Source organism: Mixophyes fleayi, chromosome 4, assembly GCF_038048845.1.
Source record: "Mixophyes fleayi isolate aMixFle1 chromosome 4, aMixFle1.hap1, whole genome shotgun sequence".
Taxonomy (NCBI): domain Eukaryota; kingdom Metazoa; phylum Chordata; class Amphibia; order Anura; family Limnodynastidae; genus Mixophyes; species Mixophyes fleayi.
In genome coordinates this window covers 46,687,801-46,700,548 of record NC_134405.1, presented here as the reverse complement: position 1 = coordinate 46,700,548, position 12,748 = coordinate 46,687,801, and the positions used below count along the sequence as shown (strand labels likewise).

The 12,748-nt window shown below is 40.5% G+C and overlaps 15 non-coding genes across 15 annotated transcripts; all 15 read right to left on the bottom strand.

Annotated features, from left to right (window-relative positions):
* Window positions 1–19: 19 nt before the first annotated feature.
* On the bottom strand, window positions 20–91 carry TRNAH-GUG (transfer RNA histidin (anticodon GUG)). Its single transcript has one exon. It is a non-coding gene; the product is annotated as a tRNA-His (tRNA).
* A 503-nt stretch (window positions 92–594) lies between these two features.
* On the bottom strand, window positions 595–666 carry TRNAH-GUG (transfer RNA histidin (anticodon GUG)). The gene has a single exon. It is a non-coding gene; the product is annotated as a tRNA-His (tRNA).
* Window positions 667–2,318: 1,652 nt separating this feature from the next.
* TRNAH-GUG (transfer RNA histidin (anticodon GUG)) lies at window positions 2,319–2,390 on the bottom strand. Its single transcript has one exon. It is a non-coding gene; the product is annotated as a tRNA-His (tRNA).
* A 583-nt stretch (window positions 2,391–2,973) lies between these two features.
* TRNAR-ACG (transfer RNA arginine (anticodon ACG)) lies at window positions 2,974–3,046 on the bottom strand. Its single transcript has one exon. It is a non-coding gene; the product is annotated as a tRNA-Arg (tRNA).
* A 2,145-nt stretch (window positions 3,047–5,191) lies between these two features.
* Window positions 5,192–5,263, bottom strand: TRNAH-GUG (transfer RNA histidin (anticodon GUG)). The gene has a single exon. It is a non-coding gene; the product is annotated as a tRNA-His (tRNA).
* Window positions 5,264–6,340: 1,077 nt separating this feature from the next.
* TRNAH-GUG (transfer RNA histidin (anticodon GUG)) lies at window positions 6,341–6,412 on the bottom strand. The gene has a single exon. It is a non-coding gene; the product is annotated as a tRNA-His (tRNA).
* A 503-nt stretch (window positions 6,413–6,915) lies between these two features.
* TRNAH-GUG (transfer RNA histidin (anticodon GUG)) lies at window positions 6,916–6,987 on the bottom strand. The gene has a single exon. It is a non-coding gene; the product is annotated as a tRNA-His (tRNA).
* Window positions 6,988–6,995: 8 nt separating this feature from the next.
* On the bottom strand, window positions 6,996–7,068 carry TRNAR-ACG (transfer RNA arginine (anticodon ACG)). Its single transcript has one exon. It is a non-coding gene; the product is annotated as a tRNA-Arg (tRNA).
* A 996-nt stretch (window positions 7,069–8,064) lies between these two features.
* Window positions 8,065–8,136, bottom strand: TRNAH-GUG (transfer RNA histidin (anticodon GUG)). Its single transcript has one exon. It is a non-coding gene; the product is annotated as a tRNA-His (tRNA).
* Window positions 8,137–8,639: 503 nt separating this feature from the next.
* Window positions 8,640–8,711, bottom strand: TRNAH-GUG (transfer RNA histidin (anticodon GUG)). Its single transcript has one exon. It is a non-coding gene; the product is annotated as a tRNA-His (tRNA).
* Window positions 8,712–8,719: 8 nt separating this feature from the next.
* TRNAR-ACG (transfer RNA arginine (anticodon ACG)) lies at window positions 8,720–8,792 on the bottom strand. Its single transcript has one exon. It is a non-coding gene; the product is annotated as a tRNA-Arg (tRNA).
* A 996-nt stretch (window positions 8,793–9,788) lies between these two features.
* Window positions 9,789–9,860, bottom strand: TRNAH-GUG (transfer RNA histidin (anticodon GUG)). The gene has a single exon. It is a non-coding gene; the product is annotated as a tRNA-His (tRNA).
* An 8-nt stretch (window positions 9,861–9,868) lies between these two features.
* TRNAC-ACA (transfer RNA cysteine (anticodon ACA)) lies at window positions 9,869–9,941 on the bottom strand. Its single transcript has one exon. It is a non-coding gene; the product is annotated as a tRNA-Cys (tRNA).
* A 420-nt stretch (window positions 9,942–10,361) lies between these two features.
* TRNAH-GUG (transfer RNA histidin (anticodon GUG)) lies at window positions 10,362–10,433 on the bottom strand. Its single transcript has one exon. It is a non-coding gene; the product is annotated as a tRNA-His (tRNA).
* Window positions 10,434–12,085: 1,652 nt separating this feature from the next.
* On the bottom strand, window positions 12,086–12,157 carry TRNAH-GUG (transfer RNA histidin (anticodon GUG)). The gene has a single exon. It is a non-coding gene; the product is annotated as a tRNA-His (tRNA).
* Between the last annotated feature and the right edge of the window lie 591 nt (window positions 12,158–12,748).

The following is a 12,748-nucleotide window of genomic DNA, read 5'->3' as shown; positions in this document are numbered from 1 at the left end:
CAGAGAAACAAAAGTAACATGCCGTGACCCGGATTCGAACCGGGGTTGCTGCGGCCACAACGCAGAGTACTAACCACTACACGATCACGGCAACTTTTCTGAGCCAGGTAGGAGTCGCACCTACAATCTTCTGATCTGTAGTCAGACGCGTTATTCATTGCGCCACTGGCACAACTGTTCTTGTATTTGATGGACTCTTTCACCACAAATTGAGAGCTGATCGAAGCCTTGCTACAGGGCTCTATGGTTATTTCAGCATATGTCACATTTTGGTAGCTGAAGGAACAGTTGCTGCAGGGCTCCTTTCCCATAAATATCTCAATTTCAAGATTCTTTGTGATTTCCAAAAGATCTTTCAAGTTTGAGATGAACATGCTCAGACAGAGTCCAAATAATTTAATTTGTTGATCTAAGGAATTTCTGTCAAGTTCCCAGTCTTTCAAGAGATTTTCTCACAACTGAAGTTTCAAAACATGTATAGATACTTTGGCAACTAGCATTATAGCGAAAAATTGCAAGCAAGTACAAAGATTCAGCATACTTTCTAAAATTCTGCTAACATTGAAAAGTTGTGACAGAGAAACAAAAGTAACATGCCGTGACCCGGATTCGAACCAGGGTTGCTGCGGCCACAACGCAGAGTACTAACCACTATACGATCATGGCAACTTTTCTGAGCCAGGTAGGAGTCGAACCTACAATCTACTGAATTGTAATCAGACGAGTTATCCATTGCGCCACTGGCACAACTGTTGCTGTATTTGATGGACTCTTTCACCACAAATTGAGAGCTGATCGAAGCCTTGCTACAGGGCTCTATGCTTATTTCAGCATATGTCACATTTTGGTAGCTGAACGAACAGTTGCTGCAGGGCTCCTTTCCCATAAATATCTCAATTTCAAGGTTCTTTGTGATTTCCAAAAGATCTTTCAAGTTTGTGATGAACATGCTCAGACAGAATCCAAATAATCTAATTTCTTGATGTCAGGAATTTCTGTCAAGTTACCTGTCTTTCAAGAGATTTTCTCACAACTGAAGTTTCAAAACATGTATAGATACTTTGGCAACTAGCATTATAGCGAAAAATTGCAAGCAAGTACAAAGATTCAGCATACTTTCTAAAATTCTGCTAACATTGAAAAGTTGTGACAGAGAAACAAAAGTAACATGTCGTGACCCGGATTGAACCAGGGTTGCTGCGGCCACAACGCAGAGTACTAACCACCATATGATCACTGCAATTTTTCCAAACCAGGTAGGAGTCAAACCTACAATCTTCTGATCCGTAGTCAGACGCGTTATCCATTGCGCCACTGGCACAACTGTTCTTGTATTTGATGGACTCTTTCACCACAAATTGAGAGCTGATCGATGCCTTGCTACAGGGCTCTATGGTTATTTCAGCATATGTCACATTTTGGTTGCTGAACCAACAGTTGCTGCAGGGCTCCTTTCCCATAAATATCTCAATTTCAAGGTTCTTTGTAATTTCCAAAAGATCTTTCAAGTTTGTGATGAACATGCTCAGATAGAATCCAAATAATCTAATTTCTTGATGTCAGGAATTTCTGTCAAGTTCCCAGTCTTTCAAGAGATTTTCTCACAACTTAAGTTTCAAAACATGTATAGATACTTTGGCAACTAGCATTATAGCGAAAAATTGCAAGCAAGTACAAAGATTCAGCATACTTTCTAAAATTCTGCTAACATTGAAAAGTTGTGACAGAGAAACAAAACTAACATGCCGTGACCCGGATTCGAACCGGGGTTGCTGCTGCCACAACGCAGAGTACTAACCACTATACGATCACAGCAACTTTTCCGATCCAGGTAGGAGTCAAACCTACAATCTTCTGATCCGTAGTAAGACGTGTTATCCATTGCGCCACTGGCACAACTGTTGCTGTATTTGATGGACTCTTTCACCACAAATTGAGAGCTGATCGAAGCCTTGCTACAGGACTCTATGGTTATTTCAGCATATGTCACATTTTGGTACCTGAACTAACAGTTGCTGCAGGGCTCCTTTCCCATAAATATCTCAATTTCAAGGTTCTTTGTGATTTCCAAAAGATCTTTCAAGTTTGTGATGAACATGCTCAGACAGAATCCAAATAATCTAATTTCTTGATGTCAGGAATTTCTGCCAAGTTCCCAGTCTTTCAAGAGATTTTCTCACAACTTAAGTTTTAAAACATGTATAGATACTTTGGCAACTAGCATTATAGCGAAAAATTGCAAGCAAGTACAAAGATTCAGCATACTTTCTAAAATTCTGCTAACATTGAAAAGTTGTGACAGAGAAACAAAACTAACATGCCGTGACCCGGATTCGAACCGGGGTTGCTGCGGCCACAACGCAGAGTACTAACCACTATACGATCACGGCAACTTTTCCGAGCCAGGTAGGAGTTACACCTACAATCTTCTGATCTGTAGTCAGACGCGTTATCCATTGCGCCACTGGCACAACTGTTGTTGTATTTGATGGACTCTTTCACCACAAATTGAGAGCTGATCGAAGCCTTGCTACAGGGCTCTATGGTTATTTCAGCATATGTCACATTTTGGTAGCTGAAGGAACAGTTGCTGCAGGGCACCTTTCCCATAAATATCTCAATTTCAAGATTCTTTGTGATTTCCAAAAGATCTTTCAAGTTTGTGATGAACATGCTCAGACAGAATCCAAATAATCTAATTTCTTGATGTCAGGAATTTCTGTCAAGTTACCTGTCTTTCAAGAGATTTTCTCAAAACTGAGGTTTCAAAACATGTATAGATACTTTGGCAACTAGCATTATAGCGAAAAATTGCAAGCAAGTACAAAGATTCAGCATACTTTCTAAAATTCTGCTAACATTGAAAAGTTGTGACAGAGAAACAAAAGTAACATGCCGTGACCCGGATTCGAACCGGGGTTGCTACGGCCACAACGCAGAGTACTAACCACTATACGATCACGGCAACTTTTCCGAGCCAGGTAGGAGTCGAACCTACAATCTTCTGATCCGTAGTCAGACGCGTTATCCATTGCGCCACTGGCCCAACTGTTGCTGTATTTGATGGACTCTTTCACCACAAATTGAGAGCTGATCGAAGCCTTGCTACAGGGCTCTATGCTTATTTCAGCATATGTCACATTTTGGTAGCTGAACGAACAGTTGCTGCAGGGCTCCTTTCCCATAAATATCTCAATTTCAAGGTTCTTTGTGATTTCCAAAAGATCTTTCAAGTTTGTGATGAACATGCTCAGACAGAGTCCAAATAATCTAATTTCTTGATGTCAGGAATTTCTGTCAAGTTCCCTGTCTTTCAAGAGATTTTCTCACAACTGAAGTTTCAAAACATGTATAGATACTTTGGCAACTAGCATTATAGCGAAAAATTGCAAGCAAGTACAAAGATTCAGCATACTTTCTAAAATTCTGCTAACATTGAAAAGTTGTGACAGAGAAACAAAAGTACCATGCCGTGACCCGGAATGAACCTGGGTTGCTGCGGCCACAACGCAGAGTACTAACCACCATACGATCACTGCACTTTTTCCAAACCAGGTAGGAGTCAAACCTACAATCTTCTGATCCTTGGTCAGACACGTTATCCATTGCGCCACTGGCACAACTGTTGTTGTATTTGATGGACTCTTTCACCACAAATTGAGAGCTGATCGAAGCCTTGCTACAGGGCTCTATGGTTATTTCAGCATATGTCACATTTTGGTAGCTGAACGAACAGTTGCTGCAGGGCTCCTTTCCCATAAATATCTCAATTTCAAGGTTCTTTGTGATTTCCAAAAGATCTTTCAAGTTTGTGATGAACATGCTCAGACAGAGTCCAAATAATCTAATTTCTTGATGTCAGGAATTTCTGTCAAGTTCCCTGTCTTTCAAGAGATTTTCTCACAACTTAAGTTTCAAAACATGTATAGATACTTTGGCAACTAGCATTATAGCGAAAAATTGCAAGCAAGTACAAAGATTCAGCATACTTTCTAAAATTCTGCTAACATTGAAAAATTGTGACAGAGAAACAAAAGTAACATGCCGTGACCCGGAATGAACCTGGGTTGCTGAGACCACAACGCAGAGTACTAACCACCATACGATCACTGTACTTTTTCCAAACCAGGTAGGAGTCAAACCTACAATCTTCTGATCCGTAGTCAGACACGTTATCCATTGCGCCACTGGCCCAACTGTTGTTGTATTTGATGGACTCTTTCACCACAAATTGAGAGCTGATCGAAGCCTTGCTACAGGGCTCTATGGTTATTTCAGCATATGTCACATTTTGGTAGCTGAACGAACAGTTGCTGCAGGGCTCCTTTCCCATAAATATCTCAATTTCAAGGTTCTTTGTGATTTCCAAAAGATCTTTCAAGTTTGTGATGAACATGCTCAGACAGAATCCAAATAATCTAATTTCTTGATGTCAGGAATTTCTGTCAAGTTACCTGTCTTTCAAGAGATTTTCTCACAACTGAGGTTTCAAAACATGTATAGATACTTTGGCAACTAGCATTATAGCGAAAAATTGCAAGCAAGTACAAAGATTCAGCATACTTTCTAAAATTCTGCTAACATTGAAAAGTTGTGACAGAGAAACAAAAGTAACATGCCGTGACCCGGATTCGAACCGGGGTTGCTGCGGCCACAACGCAGAGTACTAACCACTACACGTTCACGGCAACTTTTCTGAGCCAGGTAGGAGTCGCACCTACAATCTTCTGATCTGTAGTCAGACGCGTTATTCATTGCGCCACTGGCACAACTGTTCTTGTATTTGATGGACTCTTTCACCACAAATTGAGAGCTGATCGAAGCCTTGCTACAGGGCTCTATGGTTATTTCAGCATATGTCACATTTTGGTAGCTGAAGGAACAGTTGCTGCAGGGCTCCTTTCCCATAAATATCTCAATTTCAAGATTCTTTGTGATTTCCAAAAGATCTTTCAAGTTTGAGATGAACATGCTCAGACAGAGTCCAAATAATTTAATTTGTTGATCTAAGGAATTTCTGTCAAGTTCCCAGTCTTTCAAGAGATTTTCTCACAACTGAAGTTTCAAAACATGTATAGATACTTTGGCAACTAGCATTATAGCGAAAAATTGCAAGCAAGTACAAAGATTCAGCATACTTTCTAAAATTCTGCTAACATTGAAAAGTTGTGACAGAGAAACAAAAGTAACATGCCGTGACCCGGATTCGAACCAGGGTTGCTGCGGCCACAACGCAGAGTACTAACCACTATACGATCACGGCAACTTTTCTGAGCCAGGTAGGAGTCGAACCTACAATCTACTGAATTGTAATCAGACGAGTTATCCATTGCGCCACTGGCACAACTGTTGCTGTATTTGATGGACTCTTTCACCACAAATTGAGAGCTGATCGAAGCCTTGCTACAGGGCTCTATGCTTATTTCAGCATATGTCACATTTTGGTAGCTGAACGAACAGTTGCTGCAGGGCTCCTTTCCCATAAATATCTCAATTTCAAGGTTCTTTGTGATTTCCAAAAGATCTTTCAAGTTTGTGATGAACATGCTCAGACAGAATCCAAATAATCTAATTTCTTGATGTCAGGAATTTCTGTCAAGTTACCTGTCTTTCAAGAGATTTTCTCACAACTGAAGTTTCAAAACATGTATAGATACTTTGGCAACTAGCATTATAGCGAAAAATTGCAAGCAAGTACAAAGATTCAGCATACTTTCTAAAATTCTGCTAACATTGAAAAGTTGTGACAGAGAAACAAAAGTACCATGCCGTGACCCGGAATGAACCTGGGTTGCTGCGGCCACAACGCAGAGTACTAACCACCATACGATCACTGCACTTTTTCCAAACCAGGTAGGAGTCAAACCTACAATCTTCTGATCCTTGGTCAGACACGTTATCCATTGCGCCACTGGCAGAACTGTTGTTGTATTTGATGGACTCTTTCACCACAAATTGAGAGCTGATCGAAGCCTTGCTACAGGGCTCTATGGTTATTTCAGCATATGTCACATTTTGGTAGCTGAACGAACAGTTGCTGCAGGGCTCCTTTCCCATAAATATCTCAATTTCAAGGTTCTTTGTGATTTCCAAAAGATCTTTCAAGTTTGTGATGAACATGCTCAGACAGAATCCAAATAATCTAATTTCTTGATGTCAGGAATTTCTGCCAAGTTCCCAGTCTTTCAAGAGATTTTCTCACAACTTAAGTTTTAAAACATGTATAGATACTTTGGCAACTAGCATTATAGGGAAAAATTGCAAGCAAGTACAAAGATTCAGCATACTTTCTAAAATTCTGCTAACATTGAAAAGTTGTGACAGAGAAACAAAACTAACATGCCGTGACCCGGATTCGAACCGGGGTTGCTGCGGCCACAACGCAGAGTACTAACCACTATACGATCACGGCAACTTTTCCGAGCCAGGTAGGAGTTGCACCTACAATCTTCTGATCTGTAGTCAGACGAGTTATCCATTGCGCCACTGGCACAACTGTTGTTGTATTTGATGGACTCTTTCACCACAAATTGAGAGCTGATCGAAGCCTTGCTACAGGGCTCTATGGTTATTTCAGCATATGTCACATTTTGGTAGCTGAAGGAACAGTTGCTGCAGGGCACCTTTCCCATAAATATCTCAATTTCAAGATTCTTTGTGATTTCCAAAAGATCTTTCAAGTTTGTGATGAACATGCTCAGACAGAATCCAAATAATCTAATTTCTTGATGTCAGGAATTTCTGTCAAGTTACCTGTCTTTCAAGAGATTTTCTCAAAACTGAGGTTTCAAAACATGTATAGATACTTTGGCAACTAGCATTATAGCGAAAAATTGCAAGCAAGTACAAAGATTCAGCATACTTTCTAAAATTCTGCTAACATTGAAAAGTTGTGACAGAGAAACAAAAGTAACATGCCGTGACCCGGATTCGAACCGGGGTTGCTGCGGCCACAACGCAGAGTACTAACCACTATACGATCACGGCAACTTTTCCGAGCCAGGTAGGAGTCGAACCTACAATTTTCTGATCCGTAGTCAGACGCGTTATCCATTGCGCCACTGGCCCAACTGTTGCTGTATTAGATGGACTCTTTCACCACAAATTGAGAGCTGATCGAAGCCTTGCTACAGGGCTCTATGGTTATTTCAGCATATGTCACATTTTGGTAGCTGAACGAACAGTTGCTGCAGGGCTCCTTTCCCATAAATATCTCAATTTCAAGGTTCTTTGTGATTTCCAAAAGATCTTTTAAGTTTGTGATGAACATGCTCAGACAGAGTCCAAATAATCTAATTTCTTGATGTCAGGAATTTCTGTCAAGTTCCCTGTCTTTCAAGAGATTTTCTCACAACTTAAGTTTTAAAACATGTGTAGATACTTTGGCAACTAGCATTATAGCGAAAAATTGCAAGCAAGTACAAAGATTCAGCATACTTTCTAAAATTCTGCTAACATTGAAAAGTTGTGACAGAGAAACAAAAGTACCATGCCGTGACCCGGAATGAACCTGGGTTGCTGCGGCCACAACGCAGAGTACTAACCACCATACGATCACTGCACTTTTTCCAAACCAGGTAGGAGTCAAACCTACAATCTTCTGATCCTTGGTCAGACACGTTATCCATTGCGCCACTGGCAGAACTGTTGTTGTATTTGATGGACTCTTTCACCACAAATTGAGAGCTGATCGAAGCCTTGCTACAGGGCTCTATGGTTATTTCAGCATATGTCACATTTTGGTAGCTGAACGAACAGTTGCTGCAGGGCTCCTTTCCCATAAATATCTCAATTTCAAGGTTCTTTGTGATTTCCAAAAGATCTTTCAAGTTTGTGATGAACATGCTCAGACAGAATCCAAATAATCTAATTTCTTGATGTCAGGAATTTCTGCCAAGTTCCCAGTCTTTCAAGAGATTTTCTCACAACTTAAGTTTTAAAACATGTATAGATACTTTGGCAACTAGCATTATAGGGAAAAATTGCAAGCAAGTACAAAGATTCAGCATACTTTCTAAAATTCTGCTAACATTGAAAAGTTGTGACAGAGAAACAAAACTAACATGCCGTGACCCGGATTCGAACCGGGGTTGCTGCGGCCACAACGCAGAGTACTAACCACTATACGATCACGGCAACTTTTCCGAGCCAGGTAGGAGTTGCACCTACAATCTTCTGATCTGTAGTCAGACGAGTTATCCATTGCGCCACTGGCACAACTGTTGTTGTATTTGATGGACTCTTTCACCACAAATTGAGAGCTGATCGAAGCCTTGCTACAGGGCTCTATGGTTATTTCAGCATATGTCACATTTTGGTAGCTGAAGGAACAGTTGCTGCAGGGCACCTTTCCCATAAATATCTCAATTTCAAGATTCTTTGTGATTTCCAAAAGATCTTTCAAGTTTGTGATGAACATGCTCAGACAGAATCCAAATAATCTAATTTCTTGATGTCAGGAATTTCTGTCAAGTTACCTGTCTTTCAAGAGATTTTCTCAAAACTGAGGTTTCAAAACATGTATAGATACTTTGGCAACTAGCATTATAGCGAAAAATTGCAAGCAAGTACAAAGATTCAGCATACTTTCTAAAATTCTGCTAACATTGAAAAGTTGTGACAGAGAAACAAAAGTAACATGCCGTGACCCGGATTCGAACCGGGGTTGCTGCGGCCACAACGCAGAGTACTAACCACTATACGATCACGGCAACTTTTCCGAGCCAGGTAGGAGTCGAACCTACAATTTTCTGATCCGTAGTCAGATGCGTTATCCATTGCGCCACTGGCCCAACTGTTGCTGTATTAGATGGACTCTTTCACCACAAATTGAGAGCTGATCGAAGCCTTGCTACAGGGCTCTATGGTTATTTCAGCATATGTCACATTTTGGTAGCTGAACGAACAGTTGCTGCAGGGCTCCTTTCCCATAAATATCTCAATTTCAAGGTTCTTTGTGATTTCCAAAAGATCTTTTAAGTTTGTGATGAACATGCTCAGACAGAGTCCAAATAATCTAATTTCTTGATGTCAGGAATTTCTGTCAAGTTCCCTGTCTTTCAAGAGATTTTCTCACAACTTAAGTTTTAAAACATGTGTAGATACTTTGGCAACTAGCATTATAGCGAAAAATTGCAAGCAAGTACAAAGATTCAGCATACTTTCTAAAATTCTGCTAACATTGAAAAGTTGTGACAGAGAAACAAAAGTAACATGCCGTGACCCGGATTGAACCAGGGTTGCTGCGGCTACAACGCAGAGTACTAACCACTATACGATCACTGCAATTTTTCCAAACCAGGTAGGAGTCAAAACTACAATCTTCTGATCCGTAGTCAGACATGTTATCCATTGCGCCACTGGCACAACTGTTGATGTATTTGATGGACTCTTTCACCACAAATTGAGAGCTGATCAAAGCCTTGCTACAGGGCTCTATGGTTATTTCAGCATATGTCACATTTTGGTAGCTGAACGAACAGTTGCTGCAGGGCTCCTTTCCCATAAATATCTCAATTTCAAGGTTCTTTGTGATTTCCAAAAGATCTTTCAAGTTTGTGATGAACATGCTCAGACAGAATCCAAATAATCTAATTTCTTGATGTCAGGAATTTCTGTCAAGTTACCTGTCTTTCAAGAGATTTTCTCAAAACTGAGGTTTCAAAACATGTATAGATACTTTGGCAACTAGCATTATAGCGAAAAATTGCAAGCAAGTACAAAGATTCAGGATACTTTCTAAAATTCTGCTAACATTGAAAAGTTGTGACAGAGAAACAAAAGTAACATGCCGTGACCCGGATTCGAACCGGGGTTGCTGCGGCCACAACGCAGAGTACTAACCACTATACGATCACGGCAACTTTTCCGAGCCAGGTAGGAGTTGAACCTACAATCTTCTGATCTGTAGTCAGACGTGTTATCCATTGCGCCACTGGCCCAACCGTTGCTGTATTTGATGGACTCTTTCACCACAAACTGAGCTGATCGAAGCCTTGCTACAGGGCTCTATGGTTATTTCAGCATATGTCACATTTTGGTAGCTGAACCAACAGTTGCTGCAGGGCTCCTTTCCCATAAATATCTCAATTTCAAGGTTCTTTGTGATTTCCAAAAGATCTTTCAAGTTTGTGATGAACATGCTCAGACAGAGTCCAAATAATCTAATTTCTTGATGTCAGGAATTTCTGTCAAGTTCCCTGTCTTTCAAGAGATTTTCTCACAACTGAAGTTTCAAAACATGTATAGATACTTTGGCAACTAGCATTATAGCGAAAAATTGCAAGCAGGTACAAAGATTCAGCATACTTTCTAAAATTCTGCTAACATTGAAAAGTTGTGACAGAGAAACAAAAGTAACATGCCGTGACCCGGATTCGAACCGGGGTTGCTGCGGCCACAACGCAGAGTACAAACCACTATACGATCACGGCAACTTTTCCGAGCCAGGTAGGAATCGAACCTACAATCTTCTGATCCGTAGTCAGACGCGTCATCCATTGCACCCCTGGCAGAACTGTTGCTGTATTTGATGGACTCTTTCACCACAAATTGAGAGCTGATCGAAGCCTTGCTACAGGGCTCTATGGTTATTTCAGCATATGTCACATTTTGGTAGCTGAAGGAACAGTTGCTGCAGGGCTCCTTTCCCATAAATATCTCAATTTCAAGGTTCTTTGTGATTTCCAAAAGATCTTTCAAGTTTGTGATGAACATGCTCAGACAGAATCCAAATAATCTAATTTCTTGATGTCAGGAATTTCTGTCAAGTTCCCAGTCTTTCAAGAGATTTTCTCACAACTTAAGTTTCAAAACATGTATAGATACTTTGGCAACTAGCATTATAGCGAAAAATTGCAAGCAAGTACAAAGATTCAGCATACTTTCTAAAATTCTGCTAACATTGAAAAATTGTGACAGAGAAACAAAAGTAACATGCCGTGACCCGGAATGAACCTGGGTTGCTGAGACCACAACGCAGAGTACTAACCACCATACGATCACTGTACTTTTTCCAAACCAGGTAGGAGTCAAACCTACAATCTTCTGATCCGTAGTCAGACACGTTATCCATTGCGCCACTGGCCCAACTGTTGTTGTATTTGATGGACTCTTTCACCACAAATTGAGAGCTGATCGAAGCCTTGCTACAGGGCTCTATGGTTATTTCAGCATATGTCACATTTTGGTAGCTGAACGAACAGTTGCTGCAGGGCTCCTTTCCCATAAATATCTCAATTTCAAGGTTCTTTGTGATTTCCAAAAGATCTTTCAAGTTTGTGATGAACATGCTCAGACAGAATCCAAATAATCTAATTTCTTGATGTCAGGAATTTCTGTCAAGTTACCTGTCTTTCAAGAGATTTTCTCACAACTGAGGTTTCAAAACATGTATAGATACTTTGGCAACTAGCATTATAGCGAAAAATTGCAAGCAAGTACAAAGATTCAGCATACTTTCTAAAATTCTGCTAACATTGAAAAGTTGTGACAGAGAAACAAAAGTAACATGCCGTGACCCGGATTCGAACCATGGTTGCTGCGGCCACAACGCAGAGTACTAACCACTACACGATCACGGCAACTTTTCTGAGCCAGGTAGGAGTCGCACCTACAATCTTCTGATCTGTAGTCAAACGCGTTATTCATTGCGCCACTGGCACAACTGTTCTTGTATTTGATGGACTCTTTCACCACAAATTGAGAGCTGATCGAAGCCTTGCTACAGGGCTCTATGGTTATTTCAGCATATGTCACATTTTGGTAGCTGAAGGAACAGTTGCTGCAGGGCTCCTTTCCCATAAATATCTCAATTTCAAGATTCTTTGTGATTTCCAAAAGATCTTTCAAGTTTGAGATGAACATGCTCAGACAGAGTCCAAATAATTTAATTTGTTGATCTAAGGAATTTCTGTCAAGTTCCCAGTCTTTCAAGAGATTTTCTCACAACTGAAGTTTCAAAACATGTATAGATACTTTGGCAACTAGCATTATAGCGAAAAATTGCAAGCAAGTACAAAGATTCAGCATACTTTCTAAAATTCTGCTAACATTGAAAAGTTGTGACAGAGAAACAAAAGTAACATGCCGTGACCCGGATTCGAACCAGGGTTGCTGCGGCCACAACGCAGAGTACTAACCACTATACGATCACGGCAACTTTTCTGAGCCAGGTAGGAGTCGAACCTACAATCTACTGAATTGTAATCAGACGAGTTATCCATTGCGCCACTGGCACAACTGTTGCTGTATTTGATGGACTCTTTCACCACAAATTGAGAGCTGATCGAAGCCTTGCTACAGGGCTCTATGCTTATTTCAGCATATGTCACATTTTGGTAGCTGAACGAACAGTTGCTGCAGGGCTCCTTTCCCATAAATATCTCAATTTCAAGGTTCTTTGTGATTTCCAAAAGATCTTTCAAGTTTGTGATGAACATGCTCAGACAGAATCCAAATAATCTAATTTCTTGATGTCAGGAATTTCTGTCAAGTTACCTGTCTTTCAAGAGATTTTCTCACAACTGAAGTTTCAAAACATGTATAGATACTTTGGCAACTAGCATTATAGCGAAAAATTGCAAGCAAGTACAAAGATTCAGCATACTTTCTAAAATTCTGCTAACATTGAAAAGTTGTGACAGAGAAACAAAAGTAACATGTCGTGACCCGGATTGAACCAGGGTTGCTGCGGCCACAACGCAGAGTACTAACCACCATATGATCACTGCAATTTTTCCAAACCAGG